General features: G+C 35.7%; 1 pseudogene; it reads right to left on the bottom strand.

Annotated features, from left to right (window-relative positions):
- Positions 1-1,277: 1,277 nt before the first annotated feature.
- On the bottom strand, positions 1,278-3,785 carry LOC148212131 (uncharacterized; annotated as a pseudogene).
- Positions 3,786-16,671: the final 12,886 nt, after the last annotated feature.

Genomic DNA, 16,671 nt, shown 5'->3' on the forward strand with positions numbered 1-16,671 from the left:
CTTTTACCAATTTGATTTGTTTGAAGCTATTTATAAAAGATTGGTGGTATTGAGTTATTAGAACTTTGTATTTTTATAGTGTCTTGCTTGGATTTTGGCATTGTAATATATTGCAAGAAACAAAAACAAAATGTAAAATGATCATCTCTCTTGGGTGAATCTGATGTTTTTGTAGGTGTTAAAAGTTCTGTACTCAATATGTTATCGCCATCAATCCCTTCGTATATAATAAAGCCGTCAGATCATTTTCGATCTCAAGTAAGTTGTCTACAAAAACATATTAAGGATAAGTTGAGTTATACTCAACTTGAGATGTTCAGAAGAACACGTTTTGGATCATTTTTGGATGTAGATATAATATTTAATGGGCAGTTGATCCATTATTTGTTATTGAGGGAGGTGGAACAGAAGAATAATAATTGTATTAGCTTTATGGTTTGAGGAGTGGTGTGTACCTTTTCAAGGAAGGAGTTCGATATGGGAACTGGGTTATGGCATCGTGGAAGTTGTTCAAGTGGGACCAAATTAAGTCATAGACTCTGAAATACATATTTTAATGATAAAGGGTCTATCACAGCAAATGAGATAGAAAATAAGTTTTTGAATTTCGAGGGTTATGATGAGGATAGGGTGAAGCTGACATTGATATACCTCATAGAGTTGGCTTTGTTGGGGAATGATAAGAAAACAAAAATCAACACCAGCTCAACGTAATGGTAGTGACTGCAATATATTTACGATTAAGTTTTTCGAATACATTGTAACTGGTGCTCATTTTTGAGCTCTAAATCACAAGAAAATGAATTATTTTAGAAAACAACTAGCCTTCCAATTATGGACGAATACTCCTATGTATTAATGCTATTTGATGTAAATATATATGCAACAAATATTTGATATTTTATAGATGCTTTTTATTTTTCTCTACTATTGTTTTTCTCTAACTCATTTTCTTCATTTGAAACCTTTTTGAACTCAAGGATGCTATTAAATGAGTTGGGTCTTGCATTTTCATGGGTTGGTTTGGGGTTTGCAACAAATTGCAATCCATTTCAATATGTTGCAATACAATGCAATATATTGCAAAAAAGAAAACAGATTGAAAAAATGAGTACTACTTCTCTACTATTGTTTTTCTCTAACTCATTTGCTTTGTTTGAAACCATTTTGCATTTTTGCTTTGCAATAAGTAAGTTGTAATACTTTGCAAAATGTTGCAATATATTTTTTCAAGAAAAAAACAACAAAATCTAAAATATCCACAGCTTGGCATTGCATTACCAATCTAACAACAATAAGAACAACATATGTGATAATCAATAGACATAGAATTGCATTACAAATTAAAAAGTGATCCATACACTTCATTTGTCCTTGTATGCAATGGGATTACGACACGTCAGTCTATTATGGCCTATTTGGTCACATCTGCCACATCTATGCATTTTCGGGGTTTCACCTATAGATGTGATTCTCTTTTTTTTTGTGCTGACCGACCCTTGCCACAAATTTTGGAGGTAAGACTTCTATTTCAACATAGTTTGATGGTGTCTTCCACTCCGAGACATTACCAACTGGAAAAATAGCCTCTGCATATGCAGCCAACAAACATTCATTAGTATAGTAACGATCACATAAACTATATATTTCTATATTTCGCTCCCTTGCTGCAGCAATTGCATGTGCATATGGTAGTTTGTCTAACTGAAAGACCTTACAACTGCATTCTCGAGTATTAAAGTCTACTGTCTCCTCTTTGTCAATGTCTGCCACTTGAAATTGATAACAATGAATCAAATGTACCTTCATTGTTACAGATTCATCTTGGTTTTTTTGAACAATTTCTTTTGCCCATTTCGTCAACGTGGATGTTACTTTTGAGGCTTCAGCACGACGCTCCCAAGACCACCTTTGTAACAAAGCTCTCACATGTTTAAGTAATGAAGTAACAGGTAATTCTCTAGCTTCCTTTAGTAGAGCATTCATGGATTCTGCTATATTTGTAGTCATCATATTGTACCGTCTTCTGGGGCAATGCGTACGTGCCCAACGTGAAAGTTCAACTTCGTCCAAATATGTACCCACGCCATTATCAAATGTTGTGATACTCGACCAAAACTCCCTAAATTTTGACTCCTGATAGGCTTTAGCAGCATTGACAAACAAATATTCAATTGTTTCATTCTTGAACTTAGCACTCAAATTATGCTTCAAATGGTGAATGCAAATACAATGAAATGCATTGGGAAACACGAAAGCAATAGACTTCGATATGCTACTACTTCGATCTGAAACAAAAACTAGGTCCTTAACCTCACCTATTGCTCCTTTTAGCTTTTTCAAAAACCATTTTATGTAATTATCTATCTCTCTATCAACAATTCCAAAAGCAATGGGATAAATTTGATTATTGTGTCTAAGTAGGTGGCAATTATCAAAGTACCTCGATATTTGCACGTCAAATATGTTCCATCGATAACAATAACAGGTCGTATGCAATTAAAAAATCCTCGAATACATGGATCTAGCGTCATAAAATGATATTTGAAGTTTTTTCCATCTTCAAGTTCAACCTCATAAAATGTACTTGGATTGGCCAACTTCAGTGCTTCACTATATTGACGCAATATATTATATGACTCTATAGGTGATTCTCTTACCTGCATATATGCACATTCTCTCGCACGTCATGATTTTTCATAACTCATATTGATACCGTAGTCTTGTCTCATGTCTTCTATAATCTCTTTTGGCTTGTATTGGCGACCAATTCCACTATATTTAGATTTTATTAATTCTCCAACTATCCAAGCTTTAGCTTGTCTATGTAATGATTCAAAATATCAAGTGAACATGAATGAAAGTTCACATACTTTGATATCTTGAATATTTCTGAACCATCCAATCTGACTGCTCGCATTCTCCACTTACTGTTTCGTAGACTTCTTTACTCTGAATTCGAAATTTCTTTTCATTGTCATAATACTCAATTTCATAAACAACTTCCTCTTGTTAAAAAATAAATTTCCAACCTCAAATTCATCATTTGTAGATCTTCCTTCCAACGAAACAGTTTTTCTCACGTATGTCTTCTGTCTTGTTGATTTAGATTCATAGTTGACTTTACGATCTACTTTAGGAACGTAATCACATTTGGTCTCCATAAGAGCTTCCCAATCTACATTTTCGTCTCTTTCTTGTGAGGTATTATATGATTCCCAATTGAAGTTCTTACCATCTCGATCATCAAAAGAATTCAATGGAAGGTTATCGTCACGTGAATCATAAAATTCCCATCTACTGGTCTCATTTCTCTCATCAACCCAGCCGACTGGAACTGTAATATCATCTAATGCATCCATTGGTATCGATACATTTGGATTTAAATCTTCAACTTGATTGCTCTCAGAAATAGATTTGTAACAAGGTTTTTCACCTTTATTATTCTCATTGATGCCTTCCGTCAAACCTCTACATCTAGGTTCAAATGAGATGTACAGAGGGACTTCAGCCACATCTTCGCCCATCAGATAAAATCTCAGATCACTGTCATTGTTTATTTCAAATGGAGGAGTTCGAGTCCGAGCTTTAATCTCATATATGCACTTGATTCTCATAACAAACTTTGCGAGATTAGCTGCGGTGAGAAGGTATAATTTATCTAATAGATCTTTGTATGTTATTTCTTTACGTACAATAATTCCTTTCAAAAGTCCTCGTTCATACCCTGTTTGTTTGTCATCCCATACTCCGCCATAACGAATGAAAACTCGAACATGTGTCATTTTTAAAACACCTTGCAATTTTTTTAATTCATACAACAATATAGAGTCAAAATAGATAAAAAAAAATGATAGAGGAACATATAAATGACTATTTAAATTCTTCTTTTTTTTTTTTATATAAGCAATGCAAATAAAACACAAAGCCAATGATTTTAACATTCTGCAACAAACAATGAAAATATAAATTTTAATCTATTGAATAGCAGCAATACATTCCAAATAAACCAGAAATATGCAAGGCAAATCACCATTTTTCATTATGTTTTTATTCCTACAATATATTACAATATTTTGCAATGCCAAAAAACTCAAGCGACAAAGAAGAACGTTGGGTGTTGAAATCTCACCAGAGTTCGTCGTTCATCATTTGCGTGTGCTACAAGGAAGAGGTTTCGTTCAGTTGGGTGTTTCCTACTGTCACTGCCTCAATCGTCGAAATGTTCGCTCGTCGTCGTCACCGGAATCAATAGGAGGTTAGTCGTCGGAAGGGGAGAAGCTGAATAGTCATTGGAGGAAGAAGAAGGATTTCGTGCATTGGAGGGTTTCTTTTTCATGTATAATTTCACGTGAGAGAGGGAGAGTTTATTCACTTAAAATGGAAAAAAATTATAATAAGGGTAGTTACGACTTTTTACCATTAAAAAGTCCTACAACTCTTTAAATGAAAAAATGATCATCAATCTCTTTAACCCTATTAAAATTGTCTTAGTTTTGTCAATTTCCCAGTTTTTGACACTGCAACATTAGAAAATGATAATAATGACTTAAGTTAAAACATTTTAACCTAACATAAAAGGCATATGGCACAGGGTCATAAAAAGGCAAACAAATTTAAGCCTTTTTTTACTCTTTCCATCTACGATCGATCGACGATCTTCATCTCCAACCGATAAGCCGGCAACTACAATCTAACAGCTTACCCCAATTTTTTATCTTTCCATTTTTACCCCCTCCCTCTCCCATAATTTAACCTCGCTACTACTACTTTCAATTATTTGTTTTGCAGAGTTAAACTCTGATAAGGAAATATGATTACGTGAAATGATCGATATTTACACCGTTTTAACGGTGGTTACCAAAAAAGGAAGGTGCTAGGGGTGTTCAAAAACCCAGTGACCCGAACAACCCAACTCGGGTTTAAAAAAATCGGTTTGGGTTGGATTAATGATTCGGGTTGAACTCGAACATTAAATTTTAAAAAACATATATATAGTAACTATTAGGGTTAGCCGCCTCCACCTTTGTTTCTCTTCTGCCCCTTGCTGCCATTTCTCCGTCACGTCCCTTCTCTCACCTCTCCCCCCTCTTTCTCCAATATTCCATCTCTTTCCCTCTGTTTTCCTTCACCTCTATATCTCCATCTCCGTCATCTCTCAAGACTGCCATGAAAGCTGTGAATCAACTTTTGTAGGGTAGCTACATTTTGATTTCTCAATGATATGTGTCTAATTGATATTTCTTTTCAACGATGGTTTAATTTTTTTACTCACTTCCAAATCTTGCGAAAAAGTTCTTAGGAAACCTTCCCATTTCTCATCTCCTCTGGGAAAAAAAATTCATTTACACTATAAGAAATTTTATTTTTGGTGACGAAACTTTTAGCGATGCATTGAAATTTCGTCGATGCATTAAAATCTCGTCGATATATGGTACTTTTGGCAACCAAAATTAAATTTTGTCGCCAAAAGTACCCTATGACGATGATATTTTAATTCGTCGCTAAAAGTTGTGTCTAATTTCAAAATTCGTAATCAAAACTTTTGGTAACAAGATACAGTTTCGTTGCTATAAGGTACTTTTGGCGACGAAATTTAATTTTGTTGTCAAAAGTACCCTATAGCGATGAAATTGCATTTTGTCACAAAAAACTTTTGACTAAAAATTTTTAAATTAGACAAACTTTTGGCAATAAATTGCAATTTCTTCACCAAAAGTACCCTATGGGGACGAAATTGCAATTTGTCGTCAAAAGTTTTGCCTAAAAATTTGAAATTAGACAAACTTTTGGTGACAAATTCAAAAGTTGTTGCCAAAAGTACCCACTGGCAACGAATTCAAGATTTCGTTGCCAAAAGTTTAAGAAATGGCGGGAATTTTAATGCCCAATTATTTTCTTCGGGAACTTTTAGCGACGAAATTTGGATTTGTCGCCAAAAGTTCCGATTAAATTAAGATTTTTTATTCATAACTTTTGGTGACGAAACCGTGAACTCGTCGCCATGGCAACGAATTCAAGGTTTCGTCACCAAAAGTTTTGAGAATGGCGGGAATTTTGCCGCCCAATTTTTTAGGAACTTTTGATGACGAAATTTAGGTTCGTCACCAAAAGTTTCGATTAAACATTTTCTATTCATAACTTTTGGCGACGAAAATTTGAATTCGTGGCCATAAGATACTTTTGGCGACGAATTCAAGGTTTCGTCGCTAAAAGTTTTGAGAAATTGCGGGATTTTTACCTGTCCAATTTTTTTGGAGAAACTTAAGGCGACGAAATTAAGGGTTTTCCACAACGAAGTTTTATTTCGTCGCCATAGATCTCAATTTAACCTCACCCTCTTCATTTCCCTTTTATTTTTACTTGTTTTCTTCCTCCCTCTCCCTCCCTCACAACCACCGCCTCAGTCGTCACCATTCCATCCTTCTGCCTTTACCGATCCCTCTCCCTCCCTCCACCGCCTCTATCGTCACCGTTCCCTCCTTCCATTGTCACCACACTCTCTCCCTCCCTCCATTGGTCGTGGATGTGCCCTCTCTCTCTGTTGTTCTCATCCCTCACTACCACTCTTCTTTTACTTATTATAAGGTATTAATCCATACTTGTTTTTTGTTTTTTTTTTCAAGTAATTTGAGTATATTTCTTGAAATCTTAGGATGCCACCGCTGTACTATTGTCACTGCTTCACTTTGTCGTGTCTCTCAGTTGTTCTTTGTCTGTAAAATTCTAAAACTTGTTCCCTCACTTTCTCTATGTTGTTACACACTCAAAATCAAATTAATGTTATTTTTAAACTAGTTATTCATTTTGTAATTCAATAAATGTTTGTTATGGCTATTTTTTCTTGTTCATTTTTTAAGTTTTCGTGTCTTTAATTTTGTTTGTTTGATGTCTCTAATTTATTTTGTGAAGATAAAATAATTGGTTAATGGGTTCTTGTATTAAGTTTTCATGTTTTTAACTATGTTTTTCAGGTTGTTTTTCCTCTCATAAACTTTGGAAATTGGAGGAGATTTCATGAAGCCAAGGAGATGATGATTTATATATTAGGTTTAAATTTACTTTGTAGTCGAAATTTAGCTTCTATTATGTATTCGATTTTCTATACTACACCGATTGTAAAAATTATTTGTTGTTTAATATAAATCAAAGTTTATATGATACTTTTGAATGCGTGTTTATGAAGCTTGATTTAATTTTTTTATTGAAATATTTAGTGACAAGGTTTAAGAAGAAAAAAGATGAAGAAACAAGAATTTAAAAAAAAATTGACGCAGAGAAAATTGTTAAATATGTTATATATGGCGACGAATTTCAAATTTTTGTCGCCAAAAGTATATAGGCACTGTTGGCGACCAAATCATTTTCGTCGCCATAGACTTTTGGGGATGAAAATGAATTCGTCGCCAAAGATCAGCCTGATCTTTGGCGACGAATTCATTTTCGTTGCTAAAACCTTTTGACGACGATTTTTTAACCTTTAGCGACGAGTTTCTTCATCGCCAAATTTTGAAATTCTTGTAGCATTATTAGTGTTGGCATTTTAGCCCTTAATCTCAACTGAATTAATTAATTAATTAATGTTTTGGTGATAACAAACTAATTAATATTTTGATGATAACAAACTTAATTTTGTTATTTGACAAATAAATAAATTGGATGACATAACAGACGTGGACCAATCACAAATGGACATGTGGCAAGCTGAAAATTATGTTTAAAAAAAGGAGAAAGAAAGTGAAGAGAAATGAAAAGAGAAAAAGAAATTGAAAAGAAAAGAAAAAAAAGAGAAGATAAAAAAAAATACAAAAGTTACCGTTAAAAGGTAACTTGAAAGAAGGGGAAAAAAAGAAGAGAAGTCAAAGTCATGGGCTGACAACCAATTGATTGAAAAAAAAAAGAGGGAAGATGATCGTTGGAGGAGTTTTATTTTTTTAATATATTATTATTATTTGTTTTATTTCAATTAAATCTCCATCTTGATTTTTAACATTTGAAGATCCAATGGCCCTAAATCAATTTTGATTTAAAAAAATTTTCCTCCTCTATTTAAACCTCTCATTCTCTCAAAATTTTAACAACAATTCTCTCCCGCTTTTCTCTTCAATCTTTTCATGTTTTTCTCTCTAAAATTTCAATATTCTTATAATTTTTAGTAAGAGAAATTTTTAATTTGAGAGATCATTGAACTTCCAATTTTATTTCTCTTAGCCAAATTGAGGGCTTTTATTTGTAAGACTTTTTCTTACAAATTTGTGAGCAAAAATTTGTATATCTACTCTTTTTATAGAGTTTGTGAGTTTGTTCTCAAAATATCCATATTATTTGTAAGAGTTGCTCTTGAGCCAGAAAAAGAGCGTTGTAACGGTTTAATCCTGAACCGTGGAAAGGATCAGGTTTCTTCTTGCTCTCTGAAAAAGAAGGTGTTGTACCGGTTTGACTCATACCGTAGAAAGAGTCAAGTTTCTTAATCAAATACCCAAGAGGCACTTGGGGAGTCGAGTAGGCGGTTTGTCGAACCACTATAAATTTTCAGTGTCATTTTCTCTAACCCTCTACTATTTAGTTTTTGCAATAAATTTTCTTTATCATAAATTGCATAAAATTAATTGTTATAATTTGTTGTTCATATTTATGTTCAATACATTTGAATTAATTAGGATGCTTGAAATATATTTCTAATTTATTGTTTAATTTGTGATAAAATTAATTGTTTCTAACAAGTTTACTTATTTGTTTAAATTGGACCCATCGTAGTAAAAAATTTAAAAAGTTTCATTAAACCCTATTCACCCTCCTCTAGAGTTGTCATACTGATCCAACAATTAGCAACCCGACAACCTGACCTAACCCAACCCGAAAATATAAGGGTTGGGTTGGGTTGCAAATATACTTCAGTTCCATCGGGTCCCAAAACTGACCAACCCAAAAATTCAGGTTGGTTCAAAAAAATACCCCTAACCCAACCCAAACTAACCCGTGAACACCCTAGAAGTTGCACTTTGTTGGTAGTAACTATCAATTCTTTTAAGTCTTTTCTTAACCATTCTTTCATGGTCTTAGGATCCCTCTCATTCGAATGTGGTATTGGTGTACCCCTCCTCTAGTCGGATGTCACAATTTTGCTCCAAACCGAGTCGATCGAACGACTTATAACCCTATGTTTTAGGCATCTTGAGCTCTTTAATTAAGCTCTGTTGGCCAAGTAGGGATGGATAATAATTTCCAAGCGTAAATTCCTTACTACTATCATTGTTGACCCTTAAAGAAATTATTTCAATGAGTGTCACTTGAGTAAGGCAATTGCAAGGCAACAATATGTTTTTTTATCTAAAAGAACCTTATGTGGCAAAAGAAGATTCTAACACAAGGTATTCAGTGCAAATTAAAAATGGTGAACAAGTTGTTATAAATGTTGGTAAATGGATTCCTACATCCACTTCATTTTCCACCAAGTTTCCATATAAGAGGGAGGCAAACCGAAAGATTGCTTATCGCATTCTTCCATAAGGCAAGTAGAATAAACAAGTAATATCATATTGCTGTTGGAAAATTAACGGTCTTGTATAATTTTCCCTTCTACAGAAAATATCCAAACATGCAAATAGGAAGAAAAACTGTAAAACACATGATAAATATAAATGACGCAACATATTATACTGGTTCACCATTAAGGCTACGTCCAGTCTTTCACTCAGATGTGGGTAACTCATTAATAATGTTAGGATTGGAATATAGCAACTCTCCCCAAAATATCCATTAGATGTCTCAACAAAAGCCCCAAAGCTTTTAAGTATTTTAACACAATTAATACTTAGGAACATGAATGAAAAACTCACAAGAATCAAGATACAATTACCCAAATAATGTCAATCTTGGGACAACCCCAATGCCTCTGCCAATACCTCAAGCCTCTCCCTTGAAATGGCCACGAAAAGCCCTGAAAATCGGCTGAAACAGCTCCAATTTTGGCTTGGAAAACTCTAAAACACGAAAACTTCTATTTATAAACGTTGACACAGTGCCATGGCGCTACGGACGGAGGAATCTGCCCGCGCCTCCATCAGGACAGTGCCACGGCGCTGCCCTCTTGGTTTCCTCGGCCTGCAGTGCTCGCTTTCCCCTGTTTTCATCCCCGATTCGACCCTGACGCGTCCCCACTTGATCCCGACTCTTCCCTAGATCGTTCCATCATCGTTTTGGCTCCACCAATCCTAACAATTGCATCCACGAGGAGGATGTGTCATCGACCATAAACATTTTGTTGCCTAAAAGAAGGACAGATGATTCGCTATTTTGACATTTTAGCAATGATGACATGTACACCGCTAGAAATGGCTATTGGTTTACGCCTTTTCCTTATATGAATCATCCTAATTCTATATCTAATGTGGTCGTTCTATTGTAGTAAGCTTGCACATGAATTCACAAGAATGGCTATCAAAATTCATCTCTGATGTGTAGATCGAAGAAGATCCGACACCTTTACAAGCTACTTGGAGGAAGGTGTTCTCCATTTTTTCTCCCCCTAAATATTTAGTTTTGTTGTTCTTTTAATGCTCTGTATTAAAAAAAAAAGATAAATATGATTACAAATTACTCACAACAATTTAAGATAAGTTATTTAAAACATATTTTGAACTTATCATAATATTTGGTGAACTAACCAAATATGTTGAAACAATTTTTGGGGAGCCTGACCGAGAAAAGAAGAAGAATTTCGCAGAACTGATCGGGCGGACCATAAGAAGCTATGAAGGTCAGATCTGGACCAAATCTTCTTGAAACCTGTGATTAAAAGAAAATTATAAAACTAACACCGGTGTGGTGTTGGCCAACCACACTCCGATGTCTAAGTCAGTTAACGGACTTGACTATAGAGATAGGTAAGGAAAATGTATTCAGTTGATACCACTTACCTCGAAAGGTTGCTCCTCTCCCATATTTATAGGAGGAGGGTTGATTGCTAGATTCATAGGTTACGGTTGCGGTATGCTTTGGGCGTGCTAAGGCGCCACAACGCTATGGCGTTAGCCACATTATTTTAGTGCACGACTGCATTATAATGATCCTTCCTTGGTACATGAGCAATAATAGTGCATAAGTGTTTAGTACATGGGCTGTAATATATGAGCTATAATTTTGGGCTGCAGTATACGAGCTATAATTGTGAATAAATGTTGCATTTCTTTTCCTGGCCCAATCTTAGCACAAAAGATAGTGCATTCTTGATGTGGGTCCCAACACAAGCCCCATTACATCAAGTTTTAGGGCTTTTCTAATCCTTGAGGTGAAATCATTTTTGTTCTTCCCTTCCTCTTTTCCTTCTTACCGCCGCCGACCATCTGCTATTTTTTTTTTGCGTTGAATCGAGCTATTGTCCATGCGCCTCTACCTTCCGTGTTGCGCTATTTTTTGTGCCGCATGTCACACACTACACTGTAAGTCTTTCCTTTTGAGTTGTTCTATCTTTCAATTCGCACAAACATTGTGAAGCTTCTTCGTTTTCTCCTTGATCGCGCTATTGCTCAAGCTCGACTAATTTAGTGTTGCATAAATGGTTGTCGCCTCTATTTTTCGTTCTCTGGCCTTTTGTGTAGCGTTTGACTACTTTCTTCTGTTGGTTAAATTTTGGATGTTGCTCAATACCTCTGTTACTTACTTCACCTCTGCTTTCCCTGGTTGTGCTACCTTTACCTCTAATTTAAATGAATATTGAGTGAAGTATCTTTGTAGGGCCATCCTTTAATTGTGATTTGGTTGTAATCGCTGAACTGTGGTCCCTTATTCTAGGGTGCTTTTGATGTGCATATAAGAAGGTAATTTTTCCTTTTGATAGCTAAACTTTTGGACTGGTGAAGGACATTGAAGAGTAACTTGAAGTTTGAAAGAATTGTGCACTTGGCTTTGTAAGGTAATCTTGATACTCTTTGATTTTTACTTTTCAGCATGTTTGGCCTAGGTGGTGAGGATTGTAACATGTGGGATTATGAGCGGCTAAGTCCGTTGTACCATGAACTACGAGATTTAGGCTTGCCAACAGTATATTCTCCATTTATTGAGAGGTTTCCATTTCTTGCTTCACCTCTTGATGATTTGATGACGAATGGTTCCGTTGAATGTTCTGCTGTAAATTTTGAAGATGTCAATAGCAACTGGATTTATGGTTTTGATAGGATGATTAACGGGCCTCCCAGTATTGGGTCTTTTGGGAAAGAGAGATATTAGAACTGATAGTTACTGATAGAGGGATGTATATAGTGCCTGTATCTGGATGTGAATTGGTGCCGGTATCACAGAGGATCTCCTCACGGATTTTGCAGGAAGACTTGGATTTTTATCGCTCTCCATATTGTATTCCAGCATCAGTTCTTATGAGAGTCCCTGAACCTCATGAGAATATGACACATCCCCCTGGGGGAGAGACAACTCTGTATACAAAAATATTTGAGAACGGGGTGCGATTGCCTCTCCGTCCGTTTGTCCAGCGTTTCTTATGCGAGCTCTAGGTGGCCCCGCCGTAGTTACCCTCAAATAGTTGGAACATGTTACTCGGTAGTTATATTGCCTGGAGGCGTTTTAAAGGAAGGGAAGAACTTGATATTTCTACTATTTTGCATGTGTTTACTCTAAAGGTAGCCTCATACATGGAGAATCTGTTCGTGTATCTTTCAAGGGAGAAGGAAAGAAGACATTCGGATGAGAGAGAGAGTGAAGTTGGATTTGACCAAGGGGTTGAAGGGAAGGAAGTTGATCCTAGTCTCAAGATTGTAGAAGGGCAGGAATCTCGAGGAGAGGTCCATTCGAGGATATCCGTATGTCTTTCTTGGCAAATGGTTACATGTCCTAGTTCTAATAGACATTGGAAAAAGTCTTGGTTTTGGGTAAGTGGGGATTGGTGGCAAGTAGTGCGGGTAATTATGTGGTTCCTTCTAGGTTCTGGACACCGGGTCAGTGGTTCTCGTTTCCCCTTTTTACATGCTTAGCTAACATCTTGGTTTGCTTATTAACTTCATTTCTGCTCAGCTGGTATTTTCATTTATTTTTTATGGTGTGATTCTGACTTTTATGTGATTTTCTAGTTTCTGTTTGTGCTCCACTGTTGGGATTTTCTCTACCTTTAAAAAGATTAGAGACTCGTGCAAGCGCAAACGATCACAAGTAATACTCGGAAGTAATCCAAGGTCGAATCCTCAGGGACTTGTTGCTTTTCAAAATCAAGTAATGCAGTGAAATGGTTGAAATATGCAATTGTGATTTAGAAAGAAAATAATGGTGAAATATTGTTGTTTGGGGTTTTGACTATCAAGCAATTTAATGAAACTCAACCTTCTTGTCTCCTACCTTAGTTTTGATGCAAAACATGGAAAACACACTATGTTGGGAAAATGCACCAGACGCAATTCCTGGCTTTTCTTAGGATTTGAGTTCTACTCTTTCACTACTGCTTTTGGTTGCTGCAGAGGCTAGGGTAACCTACAATCATATTTCTATGTGTGTTACAATCCTAGAGAATATCTACCAACTCATTTGCATTATGGGTCAGAGGGCCTATGCCTAAGACCATATTTTATGCGCTTATTCCTAAGTCACATCCCATATTGGTTTCCTATTATTTTACCTAACTCACCTTTCCCAAGGTTGGGCTTTGGTGTATAAATTAAATTCCCACCGGCCGAATGGAAAAAAGACGTAAAGAGAAGTTTTTAGAAACCAACCCAAAAAAGTGTCAGGCGCAATCTGGCCAAAATCCCGAGCGTGTTGAAAATCAAATCATTTGACTAAGGCATTCCACAATGAGGTTGATAACTAATTTAAAACATAATTAAATGAAAGTAAATGCACGAAAACATAAAGAAAGTATTTTTCATTGAATTTAAATGAATAAATAAGCCCTACAAGGAGTTCTAGCTTGACCCTCTTCTCTCTCGAGTGTGAGGGAAGTTGAAACTCCCTAAAGAACTTTAAAATAACAGAATGAACAAAGAACGGAAGTAAGAAACTGAATTAAAGGCACTACGAAAGGTAAAAGCGTGAAAAATGAAGAAATGAACAACTAGAACATGAACATAAACCCTAAAAACATGTTCTACAACTACAGAGCATCTAAAAGAAGATGAAATGAAGCTTGGAAGGGATGATTTGCTGAGGGATGGATTGCTTCCTTTTATAGCACCATAGGTTGGTTGAAACTCCCCTCCATTTTAGGTGGAAAATGGTTGAGATTCACCTAACCACCTCACTTGGACTTGGACTCACGGTTTTAAACATGTAGAAAATGTCCTCTTTGCCCTTCATTAATCAAAACGTGCGTTTTGACAAATTGCCCTCCAAAAATGCGCCGGGCGCAATTGTGCAAAAAACATAATTCTGTTATTTTCTTCCAACTTTGACCGCATTTATCTCATATTTTTCCTAAAGTACCATAGTTTGACTTTTATGCAGAAATAATCTATGTATGTTCTATTTTAAGAATATGTGATCTTTTTTGGCAAATAATAATGGGAAATGGGTCAAAAACGTGGTCAAACAGGGCTACCGACACATGTTTCTACAGTAAAAAGTCAACCCTAACATCCACCAGACCATGTCCATTTTTCTCATCGTTATCTCTAGTAGGTAAGTAGGTTGACCTATTGTCCGAATCCAATCTGCACAAGTATTGCTTGTCTCAATTGACCTGTCCCTTGCATGAACTGGACGACGATTGGATCAACGCAGCGTTTATTGGTGACTCAAATAGAGATATAACAACACCGGAGGAACTTCATTTTAGTAAGGAAACTCCATATTCGGTCACGTTTTTATGTACCTTATATTTGTATTCTTATGTTGTGTCCATTCTATTTTTTAGGTTTTGAATGACCTGTTCCTATTTCGACGCTTGTCGTCCAACCACCTACTAGTCGGGTGATGATGAATCCTATCCATCGTCTTTGTGCGCAGAAGAGAAAAGCCGTTCAAGGAGATTCTTCGATTATGGCTTCAGAGTCTCTTCAACGACGTTGTTTGACAGAAGTCTCCTCTTCGACTGAGCCATCAAATCCACCTCCTACTGTGACGGGTCCTCCATTATTTGCTTCTATCCGACTGAGGGGTGTTACTCCACCGACCGAGCCTCCATTTGTCGGGGCTCCCCTTGGGGGAGGCTCTTCTTCTCCTTCAGAGATTTTATTTCCATTTTTCAATTTCCCGGGTCTCTATCAAACCCCCACCCTCCAAGGAGTTGCTGACAATGAGGGTCGACGTGTCAACTGTTGAGTTTTATACCCTAAACTCGTGGTTTGTAAACATAAAACAAATATTCATTGAATAAAGTTGTTATTGGTATTTCTCTTAGAATTGCATGAACCCAAATCCAATAAACTAACATCTGAGGTTATGTCATGTAACTGAACAGTATATATTTAATATACAATGTAGATATTTGATATACGGTGTATATATATACAATATATATTCGATATACAGGTGGATAATGTTCTAGTAGTAACCTAAAGGGTTCATAGTATAAGGATAAGGTTGGGTACCTTATCCTGGTAACACTATGGATATGGCCCACTTTGTAATAGTTACAAATGACTTGATTCAGGTCGTTCGTGTGGAGACATGCGAGTAGGGGTATCCTATACAATGAGTTTGTATAAGACCGGACCGCGAAATAATTAATTTTTAGCTGTAACACCGTTAGCTAATAGATTAATATTTCAATAGGATGACCAGGTAACTCGATATCAATCTTGAGTGAGTTATGGACTCCTGCCTATTAGGGCTCGTCCTTTAACCTGTATAAGTCAGAGTAGGCCGAGTCGCCGACTCAATATTCTTACCATTTTGGGGACAAGATCGAGTGGGGAGCTGAGAACATAACTACACAAGATGAAATTCACTCATTCTCGACTTTAGGGTAAGTAGATGGGTGTTCTCTTAACTACTGACTCTGAGACTTGAACAAGGGGCTCACCCTATCACTGGCCTGAGAGGGACTTCCGGTTATTGGTTGGACCATAACCGAATTGTTCATTAAAGGATCAGCGGTACTTAAGGTACAAAATATAGCACAGGGGTAAAACGGTAATTTGACCCAGCTGTGGTTACGAACTCTCGTGAATGATTGACTTACCGTTAATAGTTAAAATCCGTGGACGCAAAATATTCTACAGTGAGAAGAGTACAGCTGTGGGTCTTTAGTGGAGTGACCGACAGTTAACGAATATTGATTAATTTGGTTAATGAGTTTAATCAATTAATCTTGTATCGTTGGAGCTTCTGATTTGTAGGTTCATTAGGTCCTCTTGCTAGCTCGTAAAGGATAGTTAGAACATTTAGTCTTGAAAAGAATTTGAATTGTTCAATTTCGTTAAAGGAAATTATAGTTAATTGTATGAGATGCAATTAATATAATGTATGTTGATACATTATAATATAAAGTTAATTTTGAATTTGATTCAAAATTACGAGAGAGATAGATATTAGAATTTGATTATATTAATTTAAGTTTAATTTAATTAAATATGATTTAATTAAATTAATGTCATGTATTAATTTGGTTAAATTAAATTAAATTATATTAAATTAGTAATTCTTTTTGTAATTAATTAAATTAAAATAAATTAATTATTATTTTAATTAAAATAAAACAAAAGAAAAAAAAAGGAAAATTTGTGGAAA

Source organism: Momordica charantia (genome assembly GCF_013281855.1).
Source record: "Momordica charantia cultivar OHB3-1 chromosome 3 unlocalized genomic scaffold, Mcharantia_2.0 BLBB01000003.1, whole genome shotgun sequence".
Classification (NCBI taxonomy): domain Eukaryota; kingdom Viridiplantae; phylum Streptophyta; class Magnoliopsida; order Cucurbitales; family Cucurbitaceae; genus Momordica; species Momordica charantia.